The 20,180-nt window shown below is 50.0% G+C and overlaps 2 non-coding genes and 1 pseudogene across 2 annotated transcripts; 2 read left to right on the forward strand and 1 right to left on the reverse strand.

Moving 5' to 3' along the window:
• Positions 1-4,940: 4,940 nt before the first annotated feature.
• On the forward strand, positions 4,941-5,059 carry LOC138217824 (5S ribosomal RNA; annotated as a pseudogene).
• Positions 5,060-5,659: 600 nt separating this feature from the next.
• Positions 5,660-5,824, reverse strand: LOC138243545 (U1 spliceosomal RNA). Its single transcript, XR_011192200.1, has one exon. It is a non-coding gene; the product is annotated as a U1 spliceosomal RNA (small nuclear RNA).
• Positions 5,825-9,270: 3,446 nt separating this feature from the next.
• LOC138245338 (5S ribosomal RNA) lies at positions 9,271-9,389 on the forward strand. Its single transcript, XR_011193948.1, has one exon. It is a non-coding gene; the product is annotated as a 5S ribosomal RNA (ribosomal RNA).
• The last annotated feature ends 10,791 nt before the right edge of the window (positions 9,390-20,180 follow it).

Genomic DNA, 20,180 nt, shown 5'->3' on the forward strand with positions numbered 1-20,180 from the left:
TTTGGTAAATGAAATGAAAACACATACCCTACCAAACCTTGAGTACAGGCCATTCAGGGTGATAATACAGAACCATTTATAATTCAACAAATAAAACCTGTCAACTGCTAATCACAACTTATCATAAAAAAATAAGTAGCAATACACAGTAGGGGACTCTTGGTTGCAAGTTAAATCCATGCAAGAAGGGGGTTTAGTGTTGTATTTCCAAATCAGATATGCAAATGAGAGATCTGGCCCAGCCAATCTCAAAGCTCCCTTGGTCTGGAATGGAGCTGCTCCCCTCTTCTAGTTATTCACACTGGAGTTAGGTTACATATTAGCACATTTCATCTAACAGTTGCTCCAGAAACAAAAACGTAAACAAATGACCTGGACTGTGACCATACCTATTAGAATGTAGTTCAACAGATAACTTGTAAACCTTGTCATAAGATTTTTTTTGTTCTACAAAATATACTTTATTCCGCAAAAAAAAACATCTCAAAAGGAACATCTCACACATATTAACACTCCATGTAATAAAAAACAATGGCGATTGATTGTCCGTTATCAATCTTTGCAAGTGGGGGCGGATTTGCGCAATTAAGAGAGTCCCTCCAAACCTACCACTCGCTATTGTCCTTTAATCCCTGTATAGGGCCCAAAGTCCTTTCCAGCGCTCCCTCGCTGTGGGGAAACCCCATTTGGCGACTAGGCGCTTCGTCCTCCTCCTGAGGGCCGATGGGCTCCCGAGCGCCCGACAGAGGTTGCAGTAGAAGATGCAGTTGAGTTTCAGGGGAAAATGTGGGACATCTCGACCCCCTTCCTCGACCGGTTGACACATCCAGTTTCTCGTGATGTACTCGTACTTGCCGCCCCAGACGAAGCCGAAGCCGTGCAGAGCTCGAGACCCTCCGGCGCCGTCGTCCTGTGCTTCCAGGGCCCGAAGAACTTCAGTTTGCTCTTTCGGTGGTTGAGTTTCGACCCCGAGGCTCTGGAGTATTGCTCCATGACCTGCAGGGCCCTCCTCAACCCCCTGTCCGACCTCAGGAACAGCGTTGTGTCGTCGGCGTACTGGGAGATCTTCAGGGTTTCCCCCGCGCCTCCCGGTATCTCCAGGCCGTCGATGACAGGGTCCCATCTCACCATCTCTGCTAAGGGCTCTTGAAGAGCAGGGAGATGATGCCCTCCCTCATGGTGTCTCCGAGTTTCCCCCGGCAGAAGATCTCCTGCGCCACTTCCACCAGATCTGCCACCAGTGTGTCCCAGAAGCAGGTGTAGAATTCCTTGGGGAGTCCGTCCGGCCCCGGCACCTTGCCATTCTCCATGGACAAGAGCGCCGCCTTCAGCTCCTCCGGTACTCGTGCCTTCAGCTCCTCCAGAAAAGCATCGCCTGCCTCCACCTCCGTCTGCTTTTCTGAAAAGAGCTCCATGTAGAAAGCGGTGGCCGCTTCTACCTTGTCGCTCTCGCCCAGCAGTTCCTCTCCATCTCCCCGTCTCAGGCCGTGGATCAACCTCTTTTTCTGGGCTCCTCGGACCTGATTGAGTTTGCGGAGCCTCTCCTTCAGGTCCCGTACCCGGGCTGAATTGAAGGCTCCTCCCCCGTTAGCCGAGCTGTACTCCTCCTCTAGTTGTCTCTGGAGTCATGCAGCTTCCTTCCTCTTCCTGGCCGCATTCCGTCTGCAGTACATCTGCACCAGGGTTCGGGTCCTGTCCTTCACCGACTCCCACCATTCAACCATGGAGCTGTAGCCGTCTCTCGGATCGACCCAGCTCGCGTAGTCTTTACGGAACAGTGCCTTGAAGTCGTCCGAGGAGGATTCCCACTCCGGAAGTGTGGACCCCTCCTACGCTCCAGCATGATTCTCCCTTCGTCCATTCCCTGGTGAATGTCAGCTTTTCGCGTTCATCCTTCAGGTGGACCTCCTGTAAGAAACAAACTGAGAAAGACTTTGAGGCCAGATCATGAAAGACTCGCCGTCTTTTCACCGGGTCTCTTAGCCCTCTCACGTTAGTTGTTAGAAAGATAAGTTTCACAGTCATGATTAAACAAGTGAAAGTTGAACCTCCTCTCTTTGTGCTTACAGTGGAAAACTTGGGAGTCTACATCTGCGCACTGTTTAGCCTAGATGTAACTCCTCTCGTTTGGGTCCTGGGGGGAATATGCTGGGCTCCCTCCAGGTCTTGCTGGGGACTGAAAGGTAAACATGCTGGACAGGTCCAGCCCTACCATCAGTCCCGGCTCCAGGGCAGCTTCAAAGTAATCCTCGTCTTCCTCGAGGATACTCTACGCCACCGCTTCGGGAAGGCTTTTTTCTTCCCTTTCTCCAGGAGTTTTGGGGACCTCCATTTGCTCCTGGGCCTTGGGGGAGGGGGGCTCCACTTCCTGGGCTGCTTCTTCCTGTTGTTCCTGGGCCTCAGGGGAGGGGGTTCCGACTTCCTGGGCTGCCTCTTCCTGTTGCCCCTGGGCCTCGGGGGAGGGGGTAACCTCTTCCTGGGCTGCCTCCTCCTGTTGTCCGTGGGACTCGGGGGAGGGGGGTTCCGTTTACTGGGCTGTCACTTCCTGTCATCTTTGGGCCTCAGGGGGGAGGGTTTTCATTTCCTGGGCTGCCTCCTCCGGTTGTTCCTGGGCCTCGGGGGAAGAAAGTTCCGTTTCCTCTAGGACGAGGAAATGATTCTCCCTTACCACTCTTTTCTTTTGTCCTTCTGAAAGTGGATCCTCTTTCCCTTCTTGCTGGGATTTTATCCAGGGGCCTTCCTCCGGTCAGCCATTTTGTCCGTTGTCCTGGCGGCCATCTTGTGGCACTGGTGCAGCTGGGGGTGTGGCCTCGGCAGTTTCGGTTCTCTGCGGGGGAGGTGCTGGTTCTTTGTTCTCACCTCTCTCCCTTTGTCTTGAGACCGGTTTCTGCCGGCCGGCTTCCACCACCTGCGCAGATGAAGGTTTGCTTACCTTGCATTAGTGAAGGAGGTGTCCCTCGGCGCAGCATCCATTGCACTTTTTGGCTGCCCGGCAGGTTTTTGCCAGGTGCCCCTCTTTGTTACAGTTGTGTCATCTGACAATGTCACACGTGTTCTCCTTGTGGCCTATCCTGGGGTAGTGAAGGTACCCCCTGTCGACTCCGATGTTGAGCCGAGAGGGGCACAAATCACAGCACAAATCGCGCAGCCTATGCCAGCTCCTCGCCCCGCACACCACCGCCTCCTGCTGGGCCCACTCTTTCGCACACTCACACGCCACACTAACACTCAAAAGGGTGGGCAAAACGAGAAAACGAGCGCGCCGTTTCCTACACATCTGCAGTCGCCATTGCGCATTCGCAGCATGTCCCGGGATGCAATTCGGCCTCATTTGCATAACACCAGACCGGCAGATCGCTACGCAAGCTTGTGTCGTGCACCTGCCACACACCGAACAAACACCGGAGCCTTTTCAGCAATTTCCAAAAAACGGGCCTGCTCGCCTGCCAACAAGGCTCCGTCTCTTACCCGCTCTCCAGAGCCTGCTGCCTTTTGTGCTGTTCTCTCGGCACCGCTGCAGCGCACACAACTCCTGCAGCGCGGGGAGAAAGTTTCCACGCTCCGCCGCAGGGAAGGCTCGCTCCGTGTGCACACGTCCTTTCAATGCCAGTTCAACAAGTGCTCCGCATTAGCAGCGTCGGGGCTCCGGTGTGTCGCACCTCACTTCACCTCGCACAGCCCCCTCCTTGAATGTCTGGTGCTGGGCATGCCCCGCTCTCCTCCACCTTATCTTATCGCGTGTGACCACCGACAATGGCCACAATGCCGGGAAATGGCACCTGTAAAGTGTTAATTGGGGCACAGGAACAGCCCGTCTCGTCTCGGGGGCCGGCTTCAAAGACAATACAGCAAACACAGCGGGGCGGGGGAAGAAGACAACACGACACATGCAGGTACATTCAGCTCCTGCGGGAACGAGTCATTTGTCGGTCTTCTCAAGTGCTGGGAGCCGAGTAATCCTTCGCTTGTATCGTTTCTCCCCGGTGACTAGATCTCACCCTGCGACTCTCGACTGGGCTCACCCATGGCAGCCCGGCAGGTGTGAGCCTAGCCGGCACCTGGATGGGAGATTCCCCCTGGAAAAGCTCAGGTTGCTGCTGCTCCTGCAAGAGGTGTGACTGGGACCAGTAGGGAGTGCTCACCCTGCGGTCTGTGTGGCTTTCTTATGCCCCAGCATCCTGATGGCGACACTCTGCTGCACAAACAGGCGCCGTCCTTCGGGGGAGGCATAAAACCGAGGTCCCGACCCTCCTTGGCCATTAAGAAATCCCAGGGCGTCTCTCAAAAAGAGACGCCGCGGGTGTCACTCTGGTGTTAGTGTTCCCCTTTACCAATCAGTCGGGGTCTCCTCCTAATCCCCGTCTCTTATGTAACAATCAATGACGAGGCCCCCCTGTCCCGCGATATTGTACTTGTCTCCTGGCCGCTGGCTGGCGCTGTGAAATTTAGTACTCGCGCAAGAGACCGGGGGCAGAGCGCGAACGCGGTCCCCCGCCCCCCACAAAGTGTGCGCTCCAGGTTCCCTCTCGGGGCTCTGCAACACAGCGGAAAGGCAGCGAGAAGGAGCCTCTTGCTCTGATGCGGCAAGGCCACAAGAGGGTGGAGGCGCCGCGCGCCCGGCCGACGTGTTGGACTGGTGCGCTTTATGTGCTGAAATAAACACGCGACAGCCCAGAAATTTTTTCAGAGTGCTGTGCACTGAAGGTTTTTGTCTTGTGAAGACTTGCCTTGTGCTCCTCCGTGCAGTTTGTTTGTTCTCCTCCAGTGCGGGACAAGCCAACACAAGGGAGCACATTCGCCAACATCCAGGTATGCAATGCGATTTGGAAAGAGGCTCCTTTCCAAAGAGTTGCACACGAACGATCCTTCAGTCCCGCTTGGGTGGCACAGAGCCCCAGCCATACACAGCTTCAAGTAGCGAGTTAGGCGCCATGGCTTTCGCTTGCGGCCACACCTCCCTGAATGTGGCCGATCTCGTCTGATCTTAGACGCTAAGCAGGGTTGGGCCTGGTTAGTACTTGGATGGGAGACTTCCTGGGAATACCAGGTGCTGCAAGCTTTTGCTCTCTCGGCCAGCAGGGGTCACCGTTGGTGCCTTAGGCTTTTGGAGGAAAACCTGGAGGATGGAAAGGTGATCTATAGCCTCATCTCTAGAGATGTTTTGTTGCTATGGCATGTGTGTGACCCATATGAAAAAAAAAACAGTTTGTAAAACGAATATCGAAGCTGCCTCTAAATCTGCAAATGAAGATGAGTCGATAAACCACTTGTTTTTCGTATAACTATACATATATTAATTTATTACTGATTTCATTCATTGAGCACAGATACAATAGAGGTACAGCCATTCACTGTTTGACATGTCTGCACTGGTACAGAACCTAGCAATCAGAAAACGGGTGAAACTGTCTTGAGAATTAGCATACAGTACCGAGGCCCCCATGGCCAAATAAATTGGCTTTAATAATGCAGACTACAGCAAAACGACTGACTTTGAAAAGGGAATGAATGTCCGGAAGGAGTAGTGTAACCAGCTTGAAATGCTTCTCCGGACCTCTAACTAAAAGAAACCGGGACCCAGCAGTGGCTTTCGAACTGGGATCCTATCGCAGCTCGTGGTGTCGTAACTCTTCCGTATCCGATATTGGACCAAGCACATCAGGGGAGAGCGCGAACGCAGTCCCCCACTACCAGAAATTATGCAGTCGAGATTCCCACATTTGGGGAATTCGCAGGGGTCAGCACAGCCAGAGTGCAATGGCCGAGCCTCGCCCTGGGTGAATCGATTTTTTAAGAACTTTATTTTCTTTTCACAAAAAAATACAGGACATCACAAATTAGAAAGCTTTACATTAATATACATACTTAAAACAGTATATATGATCACATCTCATTACATTTTGACACGGTACCAGTTACATAGCAACAATTTCTTTATTTCTCGTGTAAATCACATTCTTTACTTAAACATGATAATGTTTTTCACAGTTTCTTGAGATATTGACCTATGCTCTCTATTTTTCACAGATTTTCTGCTTCCTCCCTCCCTTCTCTCCACAGATCTCTGAGGTAATAGTTCTCTCGGGTGATGAACAGGGCCAGGCTACCTGCTGCCTTGACTGGGACCTCGATGCCTTTTTAACAGCCCCATGTTCCTCACTCTCCACAGGGCGTCTTTCCCACTGTTCACCACGGCCCAGATCCTGTCAAACAAGTCAGGAGGAAGTTTGACAGGAGAGATGCCGTTGTAGTGGCAATGCTTGTTAATAAGACAGAATTAAGCGGTGGTATGCTGTCCTAAATGAGGCCCCATCTCACCTTCCATCTCTGTGGTGCAGCCACAGAGAAAGTATTCATGCAGGCTGATTTAAGATGTTTTCTTTTGATAAGGGACAGCTCCCAGATGGGGATGCACTTAGCTAAGCCTGGCTATCATGATCAATGGTCATCCATTGGCGCCTATCTGTCTAGGGAGTGCCAAATGGACATCTGGACTGCATTCCTAAGTGTCAAGAGTAAGTGACTCATATCTCACCTTGATCAACCAATCAGGGACTGGCAGGGCGTGGTAATACCACGTGGGTCTCCAATTCCCGCCAAACTCTCAACCAATCAGCACACATCTGTGTCTTGGTCAAAAAGGGAGCGCAAGCTCAGATCGGGGCTCTCCTTGGCCATTTTCGCGCATCCTCAGAGACAATCATGTGACAACTGCTGTTGTCTGCAAAGGGACTTGGACTTTGTTCTAAGCGCAAGGCCGAGGATCCCGTACGTACTCAGAATTCTACCAACGTGAATGCTCCGCTTGATCAACGGCAGCCTACAGTTGGACCCTCGTCGACAACCTGAATAGCTTATTCAGAAGCAGCGCTGGACCGGGAACGAACCAGCTTCTTCCCAGGCAAAAGAGTGACTTGTGAGGACTCGCGGTCACACTCTGTGCATAGAGACTTTCTACTAGCCAGCCGGACTGCTGGTAGATCTCCTCGGAGCAACGACTGCCCTGCGCACCGCAGTCAGATTCCTCTGCCCGTCCTGCTCCGAGCTGTACCTCAACTGGTTGGCCGGTAGCCAGAGGACGCCGGGACAACGCCCATTGGACAACCGCTGGAACAGAGGCTGCAACAGAGCCTGTCAGCTGGTTTGGTGTTCGTGCCGGGAAATTCCAAATCCATACACAGTGGATAAGTAAACCCCATGTTCTACATTGTGTCTCGAGAATTCAATTGTACCTCAACACAACTTGTTATCAATTTAATTCATGAGTAATGTATTTACTTCCGAGTTTAGAGTAACAGTGGGTAATAACACTGATTAGCGATTTGGTAAACGAACGATATATATTGACATATATTCTCTGTTGTGTATCTCTTTGTGTTGGCATCTCTTCGAGATTATATACCTTGTATATTGATAACCCTCACAGTAAGGTCTGCCGCTCGTATCCAGGCAGACTAGTATATGTTTGGTGCACAATTTATATGAATAAATGTATCTCGTGTATTGAACCCGTGTGTGTGCGTTGTTAGTTGTTCTGACGATTGATTTTCTAAAAGCCACAGCGAACAACCTCGTGATTACTGCTACAATTAATAATTGTCACAGTAAACCCATCAAACCTCTACAACCACGATACACCACCATAAACTATATTAATTTAGGAACATAAACATATAGTGTAAACTGTATATGGCTGGTATTGGTAGTTTAAAGAAAAAATACACACCAGTATTCCACTTTCTTCCTAAACATTTTAAGCATCAAAGTCTTACATGTAGTAAGATTTTACCACGTTTCGGAAACGTTTTTACATGCTCCTTCTGACCATCTTAAGTTTATATACTTTGTGAAAAGTCATAAGATATTAACATTTTCTGTGAATGTGCTCGTTATCGGAGTAAACAAAAGCATACTTTTAGAATTTGATTAATAGGGAATATAATATGGAATCACGTACCTAAAGAAATTAATAACGATATAATTATTTTTATGTACTGTAGCTCAAATAGTAGTATAATACACTTTCTATGGATACATGTGCTTCTACGCAACGCAGAAGCACATCCACAAGTAACATTACCTAGCTAAGAGAGGACATTGGCTAGCCAATATGTAAATACAGTGGAAAAAAGCAATTGGGAAAATAAGACCTGCTGATCTGTTATACATACCAGGAAGAGAACAGAATATGATTTTTTTCTGTTCGAAACGTGTGTTGTCTTTATGAAATTCATGTATTTTAAACGTTTAATTAAGAAGAAAAACACTTACAGAAAGATACTAAGCTGATCACGGGATAGAAAGATCACCCGTTTTTCGCGCATAAAAAGTGGCTATTAACTGGGTGAACTGTTATGAACTGGAGTCAACTGGGTGAAAACACATAATATGAACATGAAACAAAACAAAAAATAAAAATAAGATACAATCTACAGACATTAAAACCGGTGTCATGGAAATATAACTATCAAGGAAGCCACAAGAGAGAGTTCTCACCTGAGTAAGATTTTTATTTCAATATTGCAATATTGGGACCCCTGCTGCCACTTCGCAAAGTGCAACCAGAGACTCAATTTGTTACAAGCAGTACAGGGTTTTTATTAGACGTTGCGCTGTAAAAAAGCTCAGCGCTTTGTCCCTTCTAAAACTTCCCCTTTCCCTAAGAGAAAACAGATTACATCAAAAAGCGAAAGAAGAAGCACTAGATATGTTATTCAAAGCTTATCAGTTACTTTCAGCTAATTCTAACGACCCAGACAGCATATATTGTTTTGGTACATTCTCTTCTAAAGTAACCTAAACAGTGTACTTTGTTGACGCACTGTTTTCTAAAATTCTGCACGTACTGTAGCACAGCAATTACATCCTTGAAATATATTATCTAAAAGCCCCAATATATTTTTTTGCAAAGCTCTCTACATTTTAAGAATCAATTTACTTATTAGATTTCCACTTCAAGACTTGTTCGGCTGGCGTTCGGGGAGTCGCGTTTTCCAGAATTGTATTGAGATCGTTTTCCACAGAGCTCAGATGTCAAAGCACAGCAGCAGCTCTCCACAGCGATCCTCTATAGCGCCCTTTCTCCCGCAGCTCCGTCCTCATTGGAAGGAAGCAAGAGTGAAAGGCTGAAGTGAAATAGAGCGGGGACGAAGGCAGTGAAGAGAGAGAACGTGGGAAGAAGAGAAAAACGCAAGGGAAAAAAAGCAGCGTTGTAAAAGAGGTGACGGAGCTGTCCTCTCAATAAGAAGGGTGCCAGCGAGCCTTGCTCTCGCTTACGGCCACACCCCCTTGAGCACACCTGATCTCGTCTGATCTCGGAAGCTAAACAGGGATGGGCCTGGTTAGTACTTGGATGGGAGACCGCCTGGGAATACCAGGTGCTGTAAGCTTTTAAGCGCAGGAGGCGCCCTATCCCCGCTCGCTCGCTCATTCCCCTGTTCACACGTGCAGTGCGGCTTGTCCGTCTGTTTATTTGTCAGCTTTGGCGAGACGCGGGTGCTTGTGTATTAGCGTGAGCGTTTTTTATTCTGATCAGGAACAGTTTTACAAGTCCGCAAAGGATCGAGGAAAGGTTTATCGCCAGCTGAAAAGAGACACAGCGCTTTGGCTGTGGAGACTTGTTCGGCTGGCGTTCGGAGAGTCGCGTTTTTCAGAATTGTATTGAGATCGTTTTCCACAGAGCTCAGATGTCAAAGCACAGCAGCAGCTCTCCACAGCGATCCTCTATAGCGCCCTTTCTCCCGCAGCTCCGTCCTCATTGGAAGGAAGCAAGAGTGAAAGGCTGAAGTGAAATAGAGCGGGGACGAAGGCAGTGAAGAGAGAGAACGTGGGAAGAAGAGAAAAACGCAAGGGAAAAAAAGCAGCGTCGTAAAAGAGGTGACGGAGCTGTCCTCTCTATAAGAAGGAGAAGAAGAAGAGGAACAGAGGATTTGTCTTAAGTAAGACTTTGATTTTTTTGGTGTTTTTGGTTGATTTTTGAAGCCCTCCCCTTCAGCCTAGCTCTGTTTTTTTTGTTTTTTTTTGTTGCTTTTTTGTTGCTTTCTGAGTCCTGTTTGTGTTTTAATGGAAGGAAAAAACATGGAGGCAGAGAATGTTATTGTAGTGGAGGAGGAGAGTGGTGTAGGAAAGAGAAGGATGAGGAATTCGGACCGACTCCCCCGGCGGGTTTTTGCAAGGGCGCATACTGTTGTGGTGGATGTGAGCGGTGTGGAGAAACCGTGGCGTGGAGAAACCGTCTGCGGGTGCTATTATCGCAGCTGTGCACGGCGTCTGTGGGGAGGGCTCTCTTTTTGCCTGCCACCCCCGGACACCAAAAGAGTTTGAACTGACTCTGGACTCAAAAGAACATGCGGACGCGGTGGCTGTGGGGCTGGATGTGCAGGGCACACCCTGCTACTGCCGCTGGCTGGAGCGGAAGGAGGTAGTGGTGTCCTTCCTCCACCTCCCGGCATATATCTCAGACGAGACTATCAAGGAGAAGCTGAGTAGCTGGGGGGTGAGAGTGATTTCGGACATCAGGATGCGCCACTACCCCGGGACCACCATTGCTGATGGCACGAGGTTTGTTCGGATTCGCTTTCCCGAGCATGTAGCCTCGTTGCCATACAGCACCCGCTTCGCCACGGCAGAAGGGGAGCAGTACTTCAGGGTCCTCCACGACCAGCAACAAAGGCACATCGCCCAGGACTGCCCTGAGTTCCTCTGCTATGAGTGCAGACAGCCAGGCCACCGTGCTGCACCGCTGCCAAGTGCCCGGACTGACTCCATGCGCTCATGAGCTGCAACTGCAACCGGAGCCGGAAGATCCAGCCGCCGCAGGAGCAGCTGCCCGCAACGCTGAGGGGGTTGAAGATGGACTACGAGTGGCCGCTGCAGCTGAGCATGGAGAGTTGCCAGCAGCGGCGCCCCAGGACCCCAGTGAGCCAGCAACGCCCCAGCCGGTGATGGGGGAGAGGCAGAGGAGGCCCCTCCAATCCTGGGTACAGCGCAGCAGAAAGGAGCCAGGGACCAGCCAGCATCTCCACCAGCAGAGGCGCCCCGTTGCCCTAACAATCCTGCTGCGTCCCTCTGTGGCACCTCTGTGCCGCAAGAGAAGCAGAGGGAGGTTGCTCCACAACATGCGGCGGTGCAGCGTGGTGCAGCTGAGATCCTACGGACACCACCACCACCAGAGGCGGCCCCTCAGCGTACCAGTGGGCTTTTGACACCCCAGCCTGTGCAGGGAGAGAGGCAGAGGGAGGAGGCGACGGCACCACCACCACCACCACCATCACCGTCAGCAGTTCCCCAGCTAACCGGTGAGCCAGCAGGGCCCTCTTCTGGGTCCAGGCATGAGAAGCCTGCTGGGGTCAGCAAAGGCGCTGCTGCGAGGCGTGTGACCAAGCGGTAGCGGCAACGGCGAAAAGACCCTGGCAAGGTGGACATAGGCCCAGACGAAAAGACGCCCGAGGACCCAGAGGAGCCTGAGGGGAAGCGCCCGGTTGCCCTGCAGCGGCCACAAGACACCGGCCTGCCAGGTGAGGGAGCCTCTTCAATACTCGGTCAGGCACCGTTGGCAGAGACTGAGGAAGGGGAGTTGGATATGGTCGTGGGAGGAGAGGTAGGGGAAGTGGTGGAAGTAGGAATGGAGGATGGGTGTCTGGAGATGGATGGGGCAGGGATGGAGGAGGGGTATTACAGGGCATGAAGATGGAGGGGGAAGGGGAGGTGGTGGAGATGGATGGGGTGGAGAGGGAGGACAGGGAGGAGGGGGAGGGGAGTGGGCAAGCCGGGGTACAACCGCCTGGGCCCTCGAAGGCTGGGATCCAGTGGCACCACGTCAGGCCTCAGCCCAACCTGAAGCCCAGTTCAAGAGTTGTCCGCAGACTCATCCCTGATGTCTCTGCGGTGGCGGAGACAGGAGGTGGGGAGGAAGCGGCAAGTGTTGGCAATGAGAATGTGGCAGAAAGGGCGGGGAAACTGTCGCGCGGGACGGAAAATTAATTTCATGCGTGATGGCAACTTTCGCCTCTTTAAACGCCAACGGGCTGAGGGACTGAGCAAAGCTGGGGGCAGTGTTAGCTCTGCTGGGGCAGACGGATGTTGTCTGCCTCCAGGAGACCTTCTGGGACGAGGAGTGTGTCCGGAAGGTGCGAGCACAGTGGGACTGGGAGCTGTTTTACAGCAACGCCTCCAGCCTGTGCAGGAGGGGGGTGGCTGTGCTGGTGAGGAGGGGAGTGTACGAGAGCGTAAGGCTCCTGCACCGCGACACGGAGGGCTGGCTCCTGCAGGTCTGTCTTGGGTTTCCTGGACAGTCCGTGCTGCTGAGCAACATCTACGCCCACAATGGGGAAGCTGAGCGGCTCACCTTCTTCAAGCAGCTGGAGGCGAGCTGCTTTCAGCAGCCAGGGCTGGTCGTCGGAGATTTTAACTGTGCACTGAGTGCGCTCGATGTCGCGGTTGGGATGACCTTTAAGAGCAGCGCTGCTCGCAGCTTCCTGGAGCGCAGTGCGGAAGCTCACTGGTTCGTGGATGCGTGGCGTCAGGCTTATGGTGCGCGGAGGGACTTTTCTAGACGGCAGGTCGTCAAAGGTGTCTTGAGACAGAGCCGGATCGACCTGTTGCAGGGGCACATGAGTCTCTTCCCGTGCCTGAGCCGGATGCACTATGTGTTCACGACCCTGAGCGACCATGCTGTGCTTCACTTCTCTCTAGCAGGGGCATAGGAGGACCGGGGCCCCGGCCTCTGGTGCTTTAATAAGGTCAGAAAAGCTGGTCAGGTGGGATAATCTCAAGTACGGCATCAAAGAGTTCAGTATCTCGTATGGCCTGTCCCAGGGGCGGGAGAAGGCCAGGCGGGAGAGAGAGCTTCGGGCTCGGATCGCCTCAGAGCTCGGGCTCCTGGCAGATCACGGCGGGGGCTGCGAACTCTTGCTGGAGCTGAGGGGTGAGCTGCAAGCCCTGGAGGAGGAGTGGAGAGGAGCCAGGGTGCGCAGCAGAGCCCAGTATCTTGCCAAGGGCGAGAAGAGCACGAGGTTCTTCTTCGGCCTGGAGCAGGAGAGGCCCTCCGTGTCGCGGTGCATCGAGGAGCTGGTGGGAGAGGACGGTGTGCGGCTCTCTGCCCCCGAGGCCGTTAGGAATGAGGTGTTTTCTTTTTATAGCGCCTTGTTCTGGTCCGAAGGGGTGGGTGAGTACCCGCCTGTCACAGAGCGATCGTGAGCTCTGTGACAGTGCGCTGAACTTGGAGGAAGTGCTTGAGGCACTTCGGGGCTCGTCTCCTAACAAGAGCCCAGGGTGGGACGGGCTCTCCTCCGAGCTCCACAGACACTTTCAGCAGTCCCAGGGGCCCCTCCTTCTGGAGGTGTTCCAGGAGACTGCCAGGACCGGCGCTCTGACCCCATCTATGAGAAGGGGGGTGATCTCTCGTCTACAAAAAGCAGGGGGATCCCTCCCTTTTGAAAAACTTTCGCCCGATCAGCCTGTTGAACTCGGACTATAAGATCCTAACTCGTGTTCTCTCCCTCAGGCTCAGGAAGGTTCTGCCCAGGATCCTGTCGCCTTCGCAGACCTACTGCGTCAAGGGGAGAGACATCGCGGACACGGTGTGCTCCATCAGAGATGTCGTGGACCTTAAGCGGGAGCAGCCGAAGGGCGGATACGTCCTGAAACTGGACCAGGAGATGGCCTTCGACAGTGTGGAGCATTCCTTCCTGTTTGAGGTCTTGAAGAGCTTCGGCTTTGGCGAGGCCTTCATCTCCTGGGTGAGGCTCGTGTACAAGGGGATCATGAGCTGTGTCAAGGTGAACGGTTCCCTCACGAGCTTCTTTCCAGTGACCAGGTCAGTGCAGCAGGGCTGCCCTCTGTCAGCTCTGCTCTACTCCTTAGCCCCTGGGTCTGGCGATCCCCAGTAAGGAGGGGGTGTGCGGTGTCACCTTGCCTGGGGGCACCGCCACCTCGTTGATATACCAATATGCTGACGACACCACACTGACGTTGGCAGAGGTGGCGGAGATCTCGGCCATTTTGGAGGTGGTGCAGGCCTCCTGCGCTGCCTCGGGCGCCAAGGTAAACTTGGAGAAGTCTGAGGTCATGCCAGTGGGGAGGGCAGACCCTGCCCCGCTCCTCGGCTACCCTTTCAGGGTGGAGACGGGTCACCTGAAGGTCCTTGGCGTCTACATTAGCGCTGATGAGCAGGCCACTGGGCTTCTCCTGTGGAAGGAGAAGCTCATTAAGATGAGGGCCAGGCTAAATCAGTGGAGACACAGGTCCCTGACCCTAAAGGGAAGGGTCCTGCTCGTTAACACACTGTGCCTGTGCCTCTTGTGGTACCCAGTGTCTGTAATGCCTCTTCCTGAATGGGTAGAGAACGAGATTAGGCAACTTGTGGTGGGATTCGTGTGGGAGGGGAAGCCTCCACGGGTTGCTCATGACACCCTCATTGGGGAAATCTCCAGGGGTGGGCTGAAGCTGTGTGATGTAGGCCTGAAGCTGAAAAGCTTTAGGCTGAAAGTAGTGAAGAAATTCCTTGACCTGGATAATGTCGACATTTGGAAGATTTTTAATGGTACGCTACCTCGATGACTTGTGGGGGCTTGGGGCAGGAGACCCTCCTGATGAGGCTGACTCCGGGGCTGGTAAAACATCTGCCCCCCTTTTACAGGGAGGTCCTGCTGGCGTGGGGGGAGTTCATGTCCCAGCATGTCTCCTACACGCCGGAGACCCGGGCCCAGCTTCTGGAGCAGCCTCTGTTCCTCAACCCCCTGCTGGGGTCTCGATGGAACAGGCGGCTCTACGAGGCTGGCATATCCAAGGTCAAGGATCTTCTTTATGAAGTAAAGGACAGTTTTCTGCCCACCCAGGCTATTGTCGACGCTGTCCGAGAAGTCGACAACAAGCTGCCTGTCAGTAAGATCCATCAGGATTACGAGCAGCTCAAACTCGGTCTCCCGGACAGTTGGCTGGAGAAGCTCCGTCCATAAGACGGGGCAGCAGGCCCGGCCTGGCCGGAGCTGAGGGTGAAATGGGGGGACCGTGGGGTGGACCTCCTGGAGTGCACCACCAGTATATTCTACAGGCTGATGGTGGCGAAACGGTTCAGTGTGCCAATCTCTGAGGAGTTCTGTGGTAAGATCTTCTGCCACCTCGAGCCGACATGAATCTGGTTATGTCTGAGGCTGCCTTTCCTGCCCTAGAGATGCAAGCAGCTGGACTTCATCCGTCACAACTGCGTTTTCACCAAGATGGTACTGCAGCGCTTCCATGCTGAGGAGGACTCCCTCTGCCCTGTGTGCAGGAAGTGGACGGAGGGGCTGCTGCACCTCTTTTTTTTCAGTTGTGATGGATTGAAGGATTTGAGGGCGTGCTTGACGGATCTGCTGGATGGCCTGTTTCGCGCTGTCCGAGGAGCTGTTCTTGACGGGGTGCCCTGGAAAGAGCTGTTCCTCTTTGGATACCGTGGGTCTACATCCCATAACCTTTAACGGCAGATGCCTGGGTGAGGATTTATTTTAAAAGTAAACATTTTAGTAAAGTCCGTTATATTGTTAAAATCTATATGCATTATAAATATCAATTTTTTGCTTGTGCTTAAAAGTTATCACTGCTAAATGTGTCTTATTCAATTATTTTAACACTTTTATGACCTATCCACTAAAATATAAAGACCAGCCCCACAATGCTCTTCTCAAAAAATAAAATAAGTTACATTTTTTGATTCAATGTAATTTCTTTTCTAGGCAAACACACATCATTTGAGGTTTGGGTTGCATGTGAATATTTTTAAGGTTTAAAGACTTTACATTCACGGTATGTGGAAAAGTATTTCAAACTTTTGTAAAGCTGTTGAGAATTTCTCATTAAAATTAAGCTTACGTATTTTAATTCAACGTGATTACTTTTCGCTCTCGATAAAACACGTGTGATTTTGGGGCAGGGGGATATGGTGGGGCATTCTAAAACATCACAACCATTTGAAAACTGTCTTGAGCTATGTAGGCATGGTTACGGATTTGGAGTTTATGCTTAAATGAGCCGACTTGCTGGTTTTGAAATGTGACACCTTAGCTGTCAGGCCCCGATATTGACTGCTGCGAAGATGGCTTCTTTGAGTAGTGAATCATCGGATTCCTCTGCTATGCAAACTGAAGAGGTAAGTTGCTAAAATATTTTTTCTGATAATGGAATTGTTGTTTCAATCTGCGCTTAGCGTATATCATTTTCAACACTTCGTCTTCTTTTTAGCAAAAGCTGACCCCGCACTCAGTGGTGTGTGACAGTGGCTGTCATGTGAGCACTTACGGGGAATCTGGTGTTGGTGAACCGTCAACGACTGATGATAAAGAGTCGCTACAAGTAGTCAATATTAAACCGCGGCAGTTTGGAGGAAACGAAAAACTCTAACACACAAGAGGCATTAAAATGGTAAATAGTTTAGGTAAAAAGCATGCCTATTTATTTTGTTAAGCCTTCCTTTTCTTTTTTCCTTTAATAGAATAACGAAGAGGTCGACGCATCAATCTTCTAACTACCATCGAGCTTGAATGTTTCGTGTCTGTGCATATGTATTCGCCAAAATGTTAATAATGATGATGTTCAACTTAGTTTAGCTAATGATGGCTCTAATGAGCCTGATGCTATGGATCAGATTGTAAAGTCGGTGGAATGTTGCATCTTCAGCCATTGTTTAAAGGGGGTTCTGATTGATGAATGCGAGGCCTGTTTGATTTATCATCCAGGTCAACGGGGTCACACATGCCTGGTTGACGGGTGCGCGGATGGGTACGAAGATGTGTCGTTTGCTGCGTTAGAAATTTATACGTCTCTCAGTTTAGCCCAAATTTTATCGGCTGTTCTGTACATCGCCAGGGGCCTGGGTGCCTATACCATTACAAATCATACTGAGCGGAGTATAAAACACTTGCTGAGAAACATAATTGACAACCGATCGCCATATGGGTGTGTACGCTCCTTACTTGAAAAGGTAGATGGAAAAATACTAGACGTGACTTTTGGTGCATTGCAAAAGAAACATTATACTTATTTTTACACAAGAGAAAAAAAGATCTATGTAAAACCATGGCTGTGTTTTAGAGACGGGTGAGCCATCGTCTAAAGAATGAAGAATTCCGAATATATACGTTAGAATTCTTACAAAGAGTTCTTTACACCCTTCTTTCTGCAAAGCTTGAAATTAAAATCAATAAACAGAATGCTCATGTCCTTGAATTTGTTAAAGAGATAGATGTGTTTGTAAAGAACATGAGTGAAATTACTGTGATTCTGATGTTTTCAGATTAGAAACTGAAGCCTGGCGGATTCAGCGGTGTGTATTCCAAAATACAACGTATTTTATATAGAACCTGTGGTTACACCGTCCCTCTGATCACTCAGGCAAATTTATTTGATCTGTTAGACAGAGTTGCCCAGTTTGGTGTTCATGGCTATAGAAATGGCGAGGGAAAGGGCCTTATGAATGCTTTTTCAGATGCTGCTGAGTTTCTGAACAATGTTGGGGTGATAGCTACAACTGATTTTCTGCACCAACATTTAATTGGTGATTGCAAGCAGTAGTCTGTAACGTGTGTGAAAAGTTCAAAAGTGTATACTGGGATGTTTCCTTTGATGTTTCTGTGTTTGAAAACCTACTGATGAAGTAAAGTGGTTCACATTTCACATGTTATTTGTCCTGCGAGTTCTTTCCGTGAGACTTTGTGTGTGTATGTGTGTGTGTGTGTTTACACGCCCTTGCTGTATTTTGAGACTTGCTGTCAGGGTCAACCACACTGTCACCGGACCCTGGCTGCAACAGCCCACACCCCGGGATCTCGCGGCCCACTTTACTCAGTGTGTGTGTGTGTGTGTGTGTGTGCGCGCGCGCGCGCGCTTGATGTTTTTTGAGACATGCTATCAGGGTCAACCAGTCTGACACCTGGCTGCGGCTGGTGCCGCTTACACCCCGGGAACTCGCGGCCCTCACCAGACTCCCCACACACCGCCGTAACGCCCCGATTCCTTAGGGTTATAATAGAGCGCGCTGAAACCTACGGCAGACTTGATCACCTTCCAACCCTCATCGCTAATACGTGCTTTCATACACTTTCATACACTTTATAAATTGAGGGGGATGCAATGGTGGGTATTTGGACCCTGAGGCCCAGGGAGTGGAAGGCGGGACAACAACACTCATAATGACACACCATTGGCTCTGGAGGGGGCGGGACATCCACTCGTAATGATGCACCATTAGCCAAAAAGGGGGCAGGACATCTGCCCATGGTGGCCTCCCATTGCCTGAAAAAGGGGGCGTGGTACCTGTCAAAAAGTTTGACGAAAGGTGTCACTTTATTCTACTCCCAGGCCAAAAACAGCCCTCGGCTCATCAACTCAATCTGGAACTCCTGGTCTCACAACCGCATTCCCTCGGTGCTTTCCTACCACCCTAACCCAATTTTTATCCCCAGGACCATCATTAACAATGACTCCATTTTACAGGACGATCCTTCCATCGGTACTCTTTTTTCCCGACCGCCCAATCATCTCTTATCGCTGACCACCACATAAGCTTCTTGTTCACAGCTCCCTCGCACTTGGCACCTTCCCCTGCAACAGCACTCGCTGCATCACTTGCAAATACATATCTAACGACATTCAGGGCATCACAGGACAATTCTGGATAACCCTGACAACATCCTGTATCTCATTTACTGTATCGCTTGCAAAAAATGCCCAGCTATCTACATTTGGGAAACCGAAAGGAGTCTAGGAGAATGCTTCAGAGAACATATTAGGGCTGGGAAGGTTAAAGATTTCTCCAAGCCCATAGTTTTTCTTTTCACCTCAAATGGCCAGGATCTCTCAATGACTGACTTATTTTAATGTAATCTTCTCTATTCTCTTGCAGGTCTTGACTTCATACCTTTCTTCACCTCTCTCCACTTTGCACTTCCTGAGTGGCCTCTCTGCCGCTCCTGCCTCCTCCCCTCTCCCAGCTTTTGTTCTTCTGTGCTATTTAATCTTTGTAACCTGCCCTGTCTTTCTCACACCTGAAGGCTTCACAGACGAAACGTTGAGTTTTCTCTATTCTCTTTTAAGTATGGAATAAACCTATTACTTGTTCCTTTGCAGACTACACATGCTGACATAGTTTAGTTCAGGTGGGTAGCTGCTTTAATATACATTTGTAAATGTCAATTTAAAACTGTAAAAATAGTAAGATTATAACTCCACTTTAAAATGTGGCAAGAAATAGACACATGGCAGGCTACACCCTGGAAAGGACACCAGTCCATCACAGGGCAAAGATATAAAAAATAAACATATAGGCAGCACATATCAAGCCTTACAAGAAATCATTAACACCCTCAACACACACCACAGGTCCATTAAACTCAAATACACCAAGCATGGTAGCCTGATAGACTTCCTAGACACCACCACATACAAAGTTTCTTCCTTCAACAACACAGACAAACTGGACATCAAGGTATTTTTCAAAGACACATTCACACGGCTTACTGCACAAGGATAGCTTCCACCCAAAACATACTTTCAAAGGACTGGTAAAATCACAACTCCTACACTTCCACAAAATCTGTACACAACAACAAGACTTTGAGGAAGCCAAATAAACACTCTTCCAAGCTTTATGCCAGAGAAGATACACACAAAGTTTCCTCAAAAATGTGGCACAAACATTTCTAAATAGAAAAACTCCAGATGACAGAAAAATACCCCTCAACACATCATATTTTCAACTCAGCATAAAAACCAACCAAAAACCATGATATTAGAAAACACAAACATACTGAGGGAGCACAAAATCATATCTGCACACAGAAAAAAACAAAAACCTTTAGCATTAATTAGACCAAAGCAAGCTAAAACCTGTACACAACAGATCATATACACCAAGAGCCAAACATTTCATAACAGAAAACAACTATCCAAAACAAAGAAACTAAAGAAATCTTCCAGTTGCAAAGGGCACTCTCAGAAAACATCAATAACACCATCTACAGCATCCAGTGCAAAAAGTGCGGGGTGACCTATGTGGGGGGAACGGGTAACTCCATCCGAACCCAGCTGACACAACACAGGTACATCAGGAACCACGGGACTGGAAAGCAACCCCAACTGGACAGAGACAGAAAGAAAGAAAAAGGAAAGGGAGTGGATCAAAAGACTTAATACTATCTTTACACAAG

The sequence above is a fragment of the Lepisosteus oculatus genome, chromosome 14 (assembly GCF_040954835.1).
Source record: "Lepisosteus oculatus isolate fLepOcu1 chromosome 14, fLepOcu1.hap2, whole genome shotgun sequence".
Classification (NCBI taxonomy): domain Eukaryota; kingdom Metazoa; phylum Chordata; class Actinopteri; order Semionotiformes; family Lepisosteidae; genus Lepisosteus; species Lepisosteus oculatus.